Source organism: Budorcas taxicolor, chromosome 11 (assembly GCF_023091745.1).
Source record: "Budorcas taxicolor isolate Tak-1 chromosome 11, Takin1.1, whole genome shotgun sequence".
Classification (NCBI taxonomy): Eukaryota; Metazoa; Chordata; class Mammalia; order Artiodactyla; family Bovidae; genus Budorcas; species Budorcas taxicolor.
The window spans coordinates 120,288,094-120,299,658 of NC_068920.1; positions in this window are offsets into that span (position 1 = coordinate 120,288,094).

The following is an 11,565-nucleotide window of genomic DNA, read 5'->3' on the forward strand; positions in this document are numbered from 1 at the left end:
GTCCCTCCTCTCAGTATGGGTTCAGTAGGTCATACTGTAATCAAATACTATTTTTCAATAGTTCTATGCAGAGTACATTTTGAGAAACGTTGGGCTGGAAGAAGCACAGCTGGAATCAAGATTGCCGAGAGAAATATCAATAACCTCAGATATGCAGATGACACCACCCTTATGGCAGAAAGTGAAGAAGAACTAAAGAGCCTCTTGATGAAAGTGAAAGAGGAGAGTGAAAAAGTTGGCTTAAAGCTCAACATTCAGAAAACTAAGATCATGGCATCTGATCCCATCACTTCATGGCAAATAGATGGGGAAACAGTGGAAATAGTGGCTGACTTTATTTTTGGGGCCTCCAAAATCACTGCAGATGGTGACTGCAGCCGTGAAATTAAAAGACACTTGCTCCTTGGAAAAAAAGTTATGACCAACCTAGACAGCATATTAAAAAGCAGAGACCTTGTCAACAAAGGTCCGTCTAGTCAAGGCTATGGTTTTTCCAGTGGTCATGTATGGATGTGAGAGTTGATGCTTTTGAACTGTGATGTTGGAGAAGACTCTTGAGAGTCCCTTGGACTGCAAGGAGATCCAGCCAGTCCATCCTAAAGGAAATCAGTCCTGAGCATTCATTGGAAGGACTGATGTTGAAACTCCAATACTTTGGCCACTTGATGAGAAGAACTAACTCATTTGAAAAGACCCTGATGCTGGGAAGGATTGAGGGCAGGAGGAGAAGGGGACAACAGAGGATGAAATGATTGGATAGCATCACCAACTCAGTGGACATGAGTTTGAGTAGACTCTGGGAGCTGGTAATGGACAGGGAGGCCTGGTGTGCTGCAGTCCATGGGGTCGCAGAGTCAGACCTGACTGAGCCACTGAACTAAACTGAATTGAATGGGTGCTCAATAAAAATTGCTGTTATTGTTAAAAAAAAAATAGTCTTTCAAACTAGTCTCAAAAAAAGAAAGTCATTTGCATCTTTTATGCTCCTTGACCAAAAAAGCAGAAATACACAAGTGTCCTCCTCTCTATAACAGTGGAGAAAGAGAATTAAGGTCAAATTCATGTAAGTTAACATAAGAAAAACATGTTGCGGGGTAGAGGGAGGGGAGTTCTTTTTTAAAATCTAAGGTCCCTTTCATTAGAATTAACTAGTAAAACCAATATATTTATTAATACATTTTAACTGATTGATTTCAAAGAGTTACCACTCTGACTGATTTAGTAAGATGCAGAATATAGTTCAGGAACTTTTGAAGAAAAAATAAAAAGTCCATCCAAAATGCCATCAATTTCATCCTGTAGATTCAACTCCACCTTAGAATGAAGTTTAGATAAGAATTTGACTGGACCGAGATCAACTAAATGCTAGACTGCTGAGGGATTCTTAAGACTAATCTGTTCAACAGACTCAGAACCTCTTCTTTCATTGGAACAGGTAGAAAATTGAATCATTCCAGCAAATGGAGAAAAAGTACCTCTCCTGGGCCAGAATATCATAGCAGATTAAGTTGTGCTCAGTTTTGCAGAGAATATTCTTGAGATCATATTCTCTGATCTTGGCCAGCTGATGACTGAGTTTCCTGGTGGGCCCTGTGAGGACCATCTTGTCCTACTTGACTAGCTGCCATTGGAAAATTCTGAGTTTTTTTTTTTTTTTTTTTTTAAATATTTTTACTTGCTTACTTGGCTGCACCAGGTCTTAGCTGCCACACACGGAGTCTTCGATCTTCGTTGCAGCATGTGGGATCTAGTTCCACGACCCGAGAGTAAACCTGGGCTCCTTACATTGGGTACCCAGAGCCTTAGCCACTGGACCACCAGGGAAGTTCCTGAAGTTTTATTTTTATAATAATATTTAATATGATTTAATTGAAAAGTAAAATATATAAATTAATAATTCATCTTTATTTAAATACTTTTGATTTTAAAATTTTATATTTATTAAAGTTGTGTTTTGCTTTGTAATATTAATAAATTTGAATGTTTTAGAAGAGTGATTTTATTTTGTAAATTCTTAGATCACTGGGAATGAGTACAAAGTTGAGTTGGGATCAATTTAGAAATATGACAGTGCAACTCAAAAAAGACAAAGCCAGAGAAGGAAAGTCAAAAAGGTAATCTGCTTAAATTTTTACAAACCAAAAACACTGAACATGAGCAATTTTCTGTTGAGGCAGTTTCTCATAAAATATGTGAGCAGAGAACTTCACAAATTATCTAATGTACTTTTTATTATTATTATCCAGTCCATGGGGGTTGCAAAGAGTTAGACACGACTGAGTGGCTAAGCACACTTTTTATTGCTGATTAAAAACTGAAAATGAACAGGGAAAATATTCTCATCAAATTCACAACTTGAGGGACTTCCTTGGTGGTTCAGTGGCTGATTCCACACTCCCAATGCAAGGGACCCAGGTTTGATCCCTGGCCAGGAAATTAGATCCCCCTTGCCACAACTAAGACCCAGCACATCCAAATACATTTTAAAAAAATTCATGACTTGAACAAGTTGAATGAAATCCTTGCAACTTTATATTTTTTACTGAATGAAGATTTACTTACAGAATGAGAATGTACTTGGCCTCCATTTGCACTTCAAAGACTTAGGGGTGGGTGGTGAAAATGTGCCCGTTAGCCTCTCTCCAGAGTCTGTTCCCAGATGAGGCAGGAGAACAGGGCAGTCATTCCTGGAAGTCTCTGCTTATCAGACTCTTCAGGGGGGATGCGCCTCTTGGGACACTGGGCTCCTGGTAGGGCTGGAGAAAGAACCATGCAGACTCCTGCCAGAGGGTGGGTCCTGATGTCCCCATGTCTGATGCTCCTGCCCCCTACCTACGCTGCACCCCTGTCATCTGGAGTAGCTACCGGTGTCACCTCTGGAAATGAAGGCAGCTGCTTTTCTGTTTCCACTTTTCTCCTAACACAGGCAGCCCAGAGCCCTATTTACCCACAGGAACCACCGCAAAGTGACAGTCCCTGTCGGATCTGGTACCTCTAGCAGCTGCCACAAGTCACTCAGTATAGTGTTGGAGCATCAGTGCCAAGGGAGGAAGTAGAACAGGTTCCTCATCCCTGGGCTGAGGCAATGGAGGCCCAGAGTGGGAAGAGGTTTCTTCAAGATCACATAGCTCTTCAGCAGCAGAACTAAGACTGTCAGTGTCCAGTTCAGACTCTTCCATTGTGTGAATTAGGACTACTGAGCTGTCCTCACATCTTGGTAGTAGCTTGTTGTTTTGGTTTTTCCCTTTTTCATAAGACAACTCTATCTTGGTAATTAGTAAACATCCACGGACTCAGGGATTTGGGTAAATCTATGGATTAGAATATAAAAATGTTAAATAAATATAATGACATTCTCCCTTTTCTAGGACCCTCTGCTTCCTGAAGCCATCCCACATCCAGTCATTAAACCCTGTAGGAGACTTTTGCTCAGTCTGGGATGTGGGCTACACTTTCAATTGCGTAAATTTCGAACCAAAGTTAGGGAGTCATTAAATGACCTCAGCATCCTTTTTCTTATGACATTTGAAAAGTATCCAGACTCCCTGATGTGTTTGTTTTTTTTTTTTTTAATTAAAAATATGTGTTTAGCTGCACTGGGTCTTGGTTGTGGCATGCAAACTCTTAGTTGTGGCATGTGGGATCTGGTTCCATGACCAGGGATCAAACCCAGGATCCCTGCATTAGGAACATGGAGTCTTAGCCACTGGATCAACAGGGAAGTCCCAGACTCCCTGATTTTTAATAGCAGAAGTTTGGAAATAAGCTTAATTGTCCATCAAAAGTGGACTGATGAAATGGCTTATCCTACAGCAGCCTACTCCAGAGCCATTAAAAAAAGAAATAATACAAGAGCTTTCCTTTTTAAAGTCTTTAGCTAACTAATAATCTACACCTTCCCATTCTGTCTCCCAGCCACCAAGTTCACCTTCCTGCATTGATCAGCTTGGCTTACTCCTTATGTAATCCTTTAAAAGATATTTCATGCGCATAGAAGCATATACATGAATAGTCTTTAAAAGAAGAACATTCGCCACATCTTTTTTTCACATAATACATTCATTTATTCAATAAATATTTACTGAGTACCTACTCTGTGCCAAGCACTCTTTTAGTTATTTGAAATTTGGTAGTGACCACCAAAACATTTCTTCCCTTCATGAAGCTTGTATTTTTGTGGGCCATAAATAAATAAGTATAAAGTGATTTGTGGTAAGTGCTATGCAAAAAAGCAGGATAAGGGGATAGGTAGTATGTGTGTGTCTCAGTGTATTTCTGGGGGGACTGTTGCTATTTTACATGGGGTAATCAGCAAAAGCCTTGCAGATTAAGTGATATTTGAGCCAGGGCCTGAAGAAATGAGGGAGTGACCCATGTGTGAGTCTGGAGTTGAAGGTTGGAGGCAGAGGGAACTTCCCATGCTAAGTCCCTAAGGGAGGAGGGGACTTGCATAAAGAGCAACAAGGTGGCCATTGTAGCTGGAACTGAGTGACTACGTCTCAGATATTCTGTATCGTTATTTCTCATTATTTTTCACATCTGCATTTTGTTCCATTGTGTGTGTGTGCATGTGCGTGTGTATGTATGTGTCATAGTTTAATTAAGCAGTCTGGAAATTTCGGAGACTTTCAGTCTCTTGTGATTGCAATGGATAACCTTATCAAGGGACCCTTTGCACATGTGGAAGTTTAGTTGTCTGCAGGATTAATTCCTAGAAGTGGAATTGCTAGGAGGACAAGGCGGTGTGTATTTGTAAATTTTACAGATTTTGCCAGGCTGGAACCAACAAAGAAATTGTACTATATTTGCCCCAGTGCTAACAACATATTGGTTTTTTTAGTATTCAACAAATATTTATTGAGCTCTTACCAGGGACCAGATAAATGCACATCACTGAGAATGAAAGCAGAAACCACAACTTGTCCTGACTCACAGAACAGATGTACTGTGCTGGACCGAGCCATGATGTGCTTCACACACTGTCAAAGCACAAACAGGCAGCACCAGTTTGTTCAGACCCAGAAGTCCAAGATAAGATCACTGGCACTTCCATTGATTCTCTAGGTTACAATATCTAATCAGTCCTTGCAAAGAGCTCCCTATGACTAAATACTTTCTAGGGCAAAATGCACATGACAGTTAAGGAGTTCATCTTTTTTAGGCTAGGGCAATAGGGGAAATGTTCATGAAGGAGAGAGGTCTCAAAGAAGAAGAAAACTTTTGGCTTTCTAAAGCAAAGGAGTCATGGGGGAAGAGCAGAGGTGGTTCTTATCTTAGATAAGAGCAGTTCTTATCTTAGAACTGTACACTCTTTTCCAGTGAACTAGTCCCTGGTTTTTCGTATATTCACAAAGTTGTGCAACCTTCATCACAATCAATTTTAGAATGTTTTCACCACTCCAAAAAGAAACCCGGGGCCATTAGCAGACCCTCTCCATTTCCCACTGCCCAGTCCTAAGCAACTGTTACTTTACTTCCTGCCTTTATAGATTTACCTGTTCTGGACATTTATTATAAATGGAATCATACAATATGTGGTCTTTTGTGACTGGCTTCTTTCATTTAGCATAATGTTTTCAACTTTCATGTGGTAGCATGCATTAGCACTTCTTTTTATTGCCTGCTGCTGCTAAGTCGCTTCAGTCATGTCCGACTCTGTGTGACCCCATAGATGGCAGCCCACCCGGCTCTCCCGTCCCTGGGATTCTCCAGGCAAGAATACTGGAGTGGGTTGCATTTCCTTCTGCAATGCATGAAAGTGAAAGTGAAATCGTGTCCAACTCCTAGCGATCCCGTGGACTGCAGCCTCCCAGGCTCCTCCATCCATGGGACCTTCCCGGCAAGAGTACTGGAGTGGGTTGCCATTGCCTTCTCCGTTTTATTGCTTAATAATATTCAACTGTATGTCACATTTTATTTACCTATTCATCATCTGTGTTTTTTCCATTTTTTGGCTATTATGAATAATGCTGCTGTGAACATTTGGGTACACATATTTATGTGAGTGTATGTTTTTTATTCTTTTGGCTCTGTACCTAGGTCTGATGGTAACTCTATGTTTAGAACTGCCAAAGTGTTTTCCATAGTGGTACACCATTTTTACATTCCTAGCAACAATGCAGGAGGGTTCCAATTTCTCCACATCCTTGCCAATACTATTTTACTTATTACAGCTATGCTAGTGGACATGAAGTTGAATCTCATTGTGATTTTGACTGGCATTTCTCTTTTTTCCTTCACCCTCCTAGATTTGATGCACAGAGGGCATTTAACAAAGATACAAGACTCAAGAAGGAGGCCAGAAGATGAGGCTTATATTTCATCTTAGGCTAAACAAAGGAAAGAGGGTTTTGGGCTTTTTGAGTTGAGAGATAGTTATAAATATCCAAGTGATAAGGTCTTATTATTTTCTGGCTCTATAATTAATTTCTAGTTTTGCTACATTATGATTAGAGAATGGTATCTATAGACTTGGGGATTTATTGATATTTTCAATAAATTCTTACTGAAGAATTATGGAAGGTATCAGAATATTACCCCAAAATATGCCACTTTGGCACATACAGATTATTTTGAGCTAATTGAGAGGCAATTGAGAACCAGAAGACACAGAAAAAGCTCTTTACCTTCTCTACTTGCCTAAAAATAAAGGATTCCCCCTTATGTAGAGGAAATGTACAGTTATGAAGGAAATTTCCATTTGTGAAGAGGTCTCCATACTAAGAAGAAAGCTACTTTAGAGACAATGCTTATCATCTGAGACTCTTAACTACATAACAAGACAGTCTTATATACCTTACCCCTCACCAAAATTTCCATATATAAGATCATGTCATCTGTAATCAGAAATAATTTTGCTTCCTTTTTGCTAATTTGGTTTGAATGCATTTTATTTCTTTTTCACTCTGGCTAAGACATCTAGTACTGCATTGAATTGAAGTTCTATGAATTTTCTTTGTAGAAGCTCATCCTGGTTTTAGCACTGAAAGTCCCATGTCCTAGGAAGCTCTCAATCCCTGGAAAACCAGGAGAGTTGGTTACCCTAGTTTTCTTTTACAAGCAATAATGGAATTACCATATTTTCTCTTCCTTTCACTTCCTTTATCAGGAAGCTTTTTCTATAACAATGGTATGCAACCTTGGTGGCATCTAAAGGAGTTTAAAAAATCCTGATGCCTGTGCCCACCCCCATAGATTCTAATTTAATTGGTTTGGATGTGGCTTGGGCGTTCAGAACTTTTTAAAGCTACTCAGATAGTTCTAATGTTCAACCAAGGTTGAGAACCATTGATGTGCGGAGATAGGGAACTATCTCCAAGATACACTGAGTGCAGCATGGTGTGCATAATATACTACCACTATGTGTAAGATGGAATTGTTAGGTAGTTAGAATAGGGGAAAGGAGTACAAAATGGCGGTGGCTAAAAGACAAGGAAGGGAAAAGCCCGCAAAAATAGAACAGAGGAAGGTCACAGGAAGGTCCGAGGACCGGAGTGAGGACTTCAGGTAGAACAGCACTTCTGACTAAGCCCAATTTGCATAGGGCAGGCCCAGGGGGAAGAAAAAAACATACAAAAAGAGGAGTCAAAGGGCTCTCTCTCTCTTTCTCTCTCTACACCCCCCAACCCCGCCCCACCTCCGTGCACGCGTTGGCACACTCCTCCACTCTCTTCTCTCCTTTGAGGATGGATTCTCCTGCTATCTTCTGAATAAAATAGAGCTGTAACACTAATTTGTCTAAGAACTATGACATGGTTTGTTCAAGACTCGAGAGCTGTGACGCGCTGAAGGCTTTAATGTCCGTTGCTCCAAATCATTGTTGTGACGAGTCAAGAACCGAGAAGCATATACTCGCCTGACAGAATAAAAAAAATTTATATATTTGCTTTGTATATAAAACTATCTTTGGAATAACATAGAAGGATCTGTTAACATTGGTTACTGCCAGGGGTATCAACTGGGAATAGGGAGGGAAACTTTTCACTGTGTACTTTTCTGAACTTGTGAAACTATCATTTATTTTTAAGTTATTTTTAAATTCTGTCTCTTTAATCTAGAAAAAAAACATTCACTGTCCTGAAAAAGTAGATATATAAATGAATAGACAGTTCAATCTTTTTTTTCTTTAAAGCCCTCAAACCACACAAATTTAACACCACCACCACTAGCAACAGTAGTTACGCATAAAAACTTTCTGAGGAAGGAAATGTAAAATACATTAAATACAAAATTATGTTAATGTAATACATTATAAAATTAAAATACATATTTATAAATATACATGAATATATATGTACGTGTGTGTGTGTTAAGTCTCATTCATTGTGTCCAACTCTTTGTGACCCCAAGGACTGTAGCCTGCCAGGCTCCTCTGTCCATTGAGATTCTCTAGGCAAGAGTACTAGAGTGGGTTGCCACGCCCTCCTCCACGGAATCTTCCCAACCCAGGGATTGCACCCATGTCTCTTATGTCTCCTGCATTGGCAGGTGGGTTCTTTACCACCAGCACCACCTAGGAAAAGTGAAGTTGCTCATTCGTGTCCGACTATCTGGGACCCCATGGACTGTAGCCTACTAGCCTCCTTGGAGCTCATGTACATATATATGTGTATGTTATGTGCCCAGGCAACACCAAAGGGAGTTTACTGATAGAATTATAGTGCTTTTGTCTCTTAGATTAAAAAATATGTAAACCATATTTATTATTTTTGTAATAAAAAGGGAAAAGAAACCTGATAATCAGGTGTTACTCTAAAGGTGGAGCTTTTGCTCCCCTGGAAGGAGTCAGCTTTGCCTTGCTGATGTGGTGGCTTTTGCTCCTCTCCCTTTCATCCTGTGCCTTGTGGGATCCTCTCTTCTTGCTCATGAGGAAGCCCAACCCCTGAGGTTTCAAAATCAGCCCAGCTACCTCAAGGCCCTGGCTGGAGGAGGGCCACCCCTGGAGCCGGGCAGCTGCCAGCAGATTCCCAGACAGACTTCATTGAGTGCCTCCCACACGACAGCATGCTAGGCTGTGTGTGGGAAAAATGATCAGGAGACGGGACTCTGCCAACAAGGCCTTGCCTGTGTGAAGTGGCAGCCAGGACGAATGCACAGAAGCAGGCCTGTCCTAATATTTATGAGGCCAGGATGAGAGTATTAATAGAGGCCCACATCCCATGTGTCTAAAGATTTAAAAGTTGTAACTCAAGCTACCACACTGTTGACTAAAATATTATCTGTTCTCCTCCTGTAATAAATATAATTTTGAAGCCCCAGAGAAGGCCAGGTTTGAATGTAGAGTTCCCTCTGTGATTCCTTGGAGTTCTGTGTTTGGATAAGGCTGTGGCAGGCAGCTTCTCAAATGGTGCCCAGTGAGCTCCATCTCTTACACTCTTGTGTAATCCCCTCCTCTTGAGTATGGACATGAACCACCACTTCTTTATTTGTTTGTTAATTTATTTACTTATTTATTGACTGTGCTGGGTCTTCTTTGCTGCAAGCAGGCTTTTCTCTAGTAGCAGCAAGCAGGGGCTGCTCTCTAGTTTGGTGCACAGGCTTCTCCTCGTGGTGAATTCTCTTGTTGCAGAGTGTGGGCTCAGGCTTCAGTAGTTGTGGTGGGTGGGCTTAATTGCCTCACTGCTTGTGGGATCTTCTTTGACCAGGGATTGAATTGTGTCCCCTACATTGGCAGGCAGATTGTTTTGTTGTTGTTGTTGTTGTTGTTGTTAAATATTTATTTATTTGACTTTGCTGGGTCTTAGTTGCAGCTCATGGGATCTTTAGTTGTGGCATGTGGGATCTAGTTCCCTGGCTAGCAATAGAACCCCTGGCCCCCTGCATTGGGAGCTCAGATCTTAGCCACTGGACCACCAGAGAAGAATCTGGCAGGCAGATTCTTAACCACTGGAAAGTCCACATTTATTTAATTTTTAATTGAAGCATAGTGGTTTTTCCATGAATTGCTTCTAACCAATAGAATGTATTAAATGGGATGGGATATCACATCTATGATTAGGTTATACAAGATAGTGGTTTTTCCCTTGCTAGTAGACTCTTTCCCTTCCAGGTTTTGATGAAGCAAGTTGCTGTGTGGAAAGGCCTATGTGACAAGCACACAAGGGTGGTCTTGTCCAACAGCCAGCAAGGAGCAACGCTTGCAGTCCAATGACCCTAGAAGAACTGAAATTCTGCCAGTAGCTACAATCTTAGAAGCAGATCCTTTCCCAAACAAGCCTTCAGGTAAGACCTCAGCCCTGGACAGCACCCCATGAGAGACCCCGAAATAGAGTACCCAGCTAAGCTCTGCCCAGATTCCTAACTCACAGCAATTGTGAGATAATAAATATGTATTAAGTCACTAAGTTTTCAGTAATTTGGTACACAACAACAGAAAATGAATACAATGACACTGCTGGGAGAGTTGGCCGGCAGTCCCAGCCCCCAGCTAGTTATTCACATTCTCTTCCCACCCCCTCTTTATTTTGAGTCTTGAGGGACTTTGTGTTCATTCTTATAGACACCCACTTTTCATGTCAGTTCTGTCTCCCCTGCTTCCCTCTTCTAGACATCCTTCAGGTCTAGAGGGAGGGCATATCCTTAGCTGGTGTAACCCATGGGAGCAATGCCGCCCTTGGAAGAGTGGGGCAGGGGATGATTGCAGGACCATTCATGCAGGGAATTCCAGGGTCCCAGGTACTCAGTTCAGTTCAGTTGCTCAGTCGTGTCTGACTCTTTGTGACCCCATGGACTGCAGCACGCCAGGCCTCTCTGTCCATCACCAACTCCCGGAGTTTACTCAAATTCATGTCCATTGAGTTGGTGATTTCATCCAACCATCTCATCCTCTGTTGTCCCCTTCAATCTTTCCCCAATCTTGTCCCCTGCCTTCAATCTTTCCCAGCATCAGGGTTTTTTCCAAGGAGTCAGTTCTTCGTATCAGGTGGCCAAAGGATTAGAGTTTCAGCTTCAGCATCAGTTCTTCCAGTGAGTATTCAGGACTGATTTCCTTTAGGATGGACTGGTTGGATCTCCTTGCTGCTGCTGCTGCTGCTAAGTCACTTCAGTCGTGTCCAACTATGTGTGACCCCATAAATGGCAGCCCACCAGTCTCCCCCGTCCCTGGGATTCTCCAGGCAAGAACACTGGAGTGGGTTGCCATGTCCTTCTCCAATGCATGAAAGTGAAAAGTGAAAGTGAAGTTGCTCAGTCGTGTCTGACTTAGCGACCCCATGGACTGCAGCCCACCAGGCTCCTCCATCCACGGGGTTTTCCAGGCAAGAGTACTGGAGTGGGTTGCCATTGCCTTCTCCGGGATCTCCCTGCAGTCCAAGGGATTCTCAAGTACTCCCAGGTACTCAGAACATTCTATAAGAGGGGATCCAGGTCCTTGCCCTCTCTCCTCGGGCTCCCAACCCACTGGAAAGGGCATGGCTAGAAAAGGGGCAGAGTAAGGCCCTCCAAAGCCCAGGGCAGGGCTGGGGCCATTCTCACCTCCTATAAGGCCAGCACTGCCTTCATAAGAAGCCCTGGCTCCCTGGCTGAGGGCCAGGTGGGTTGGATTAGACCCAGAGTGCTGCCCACTGA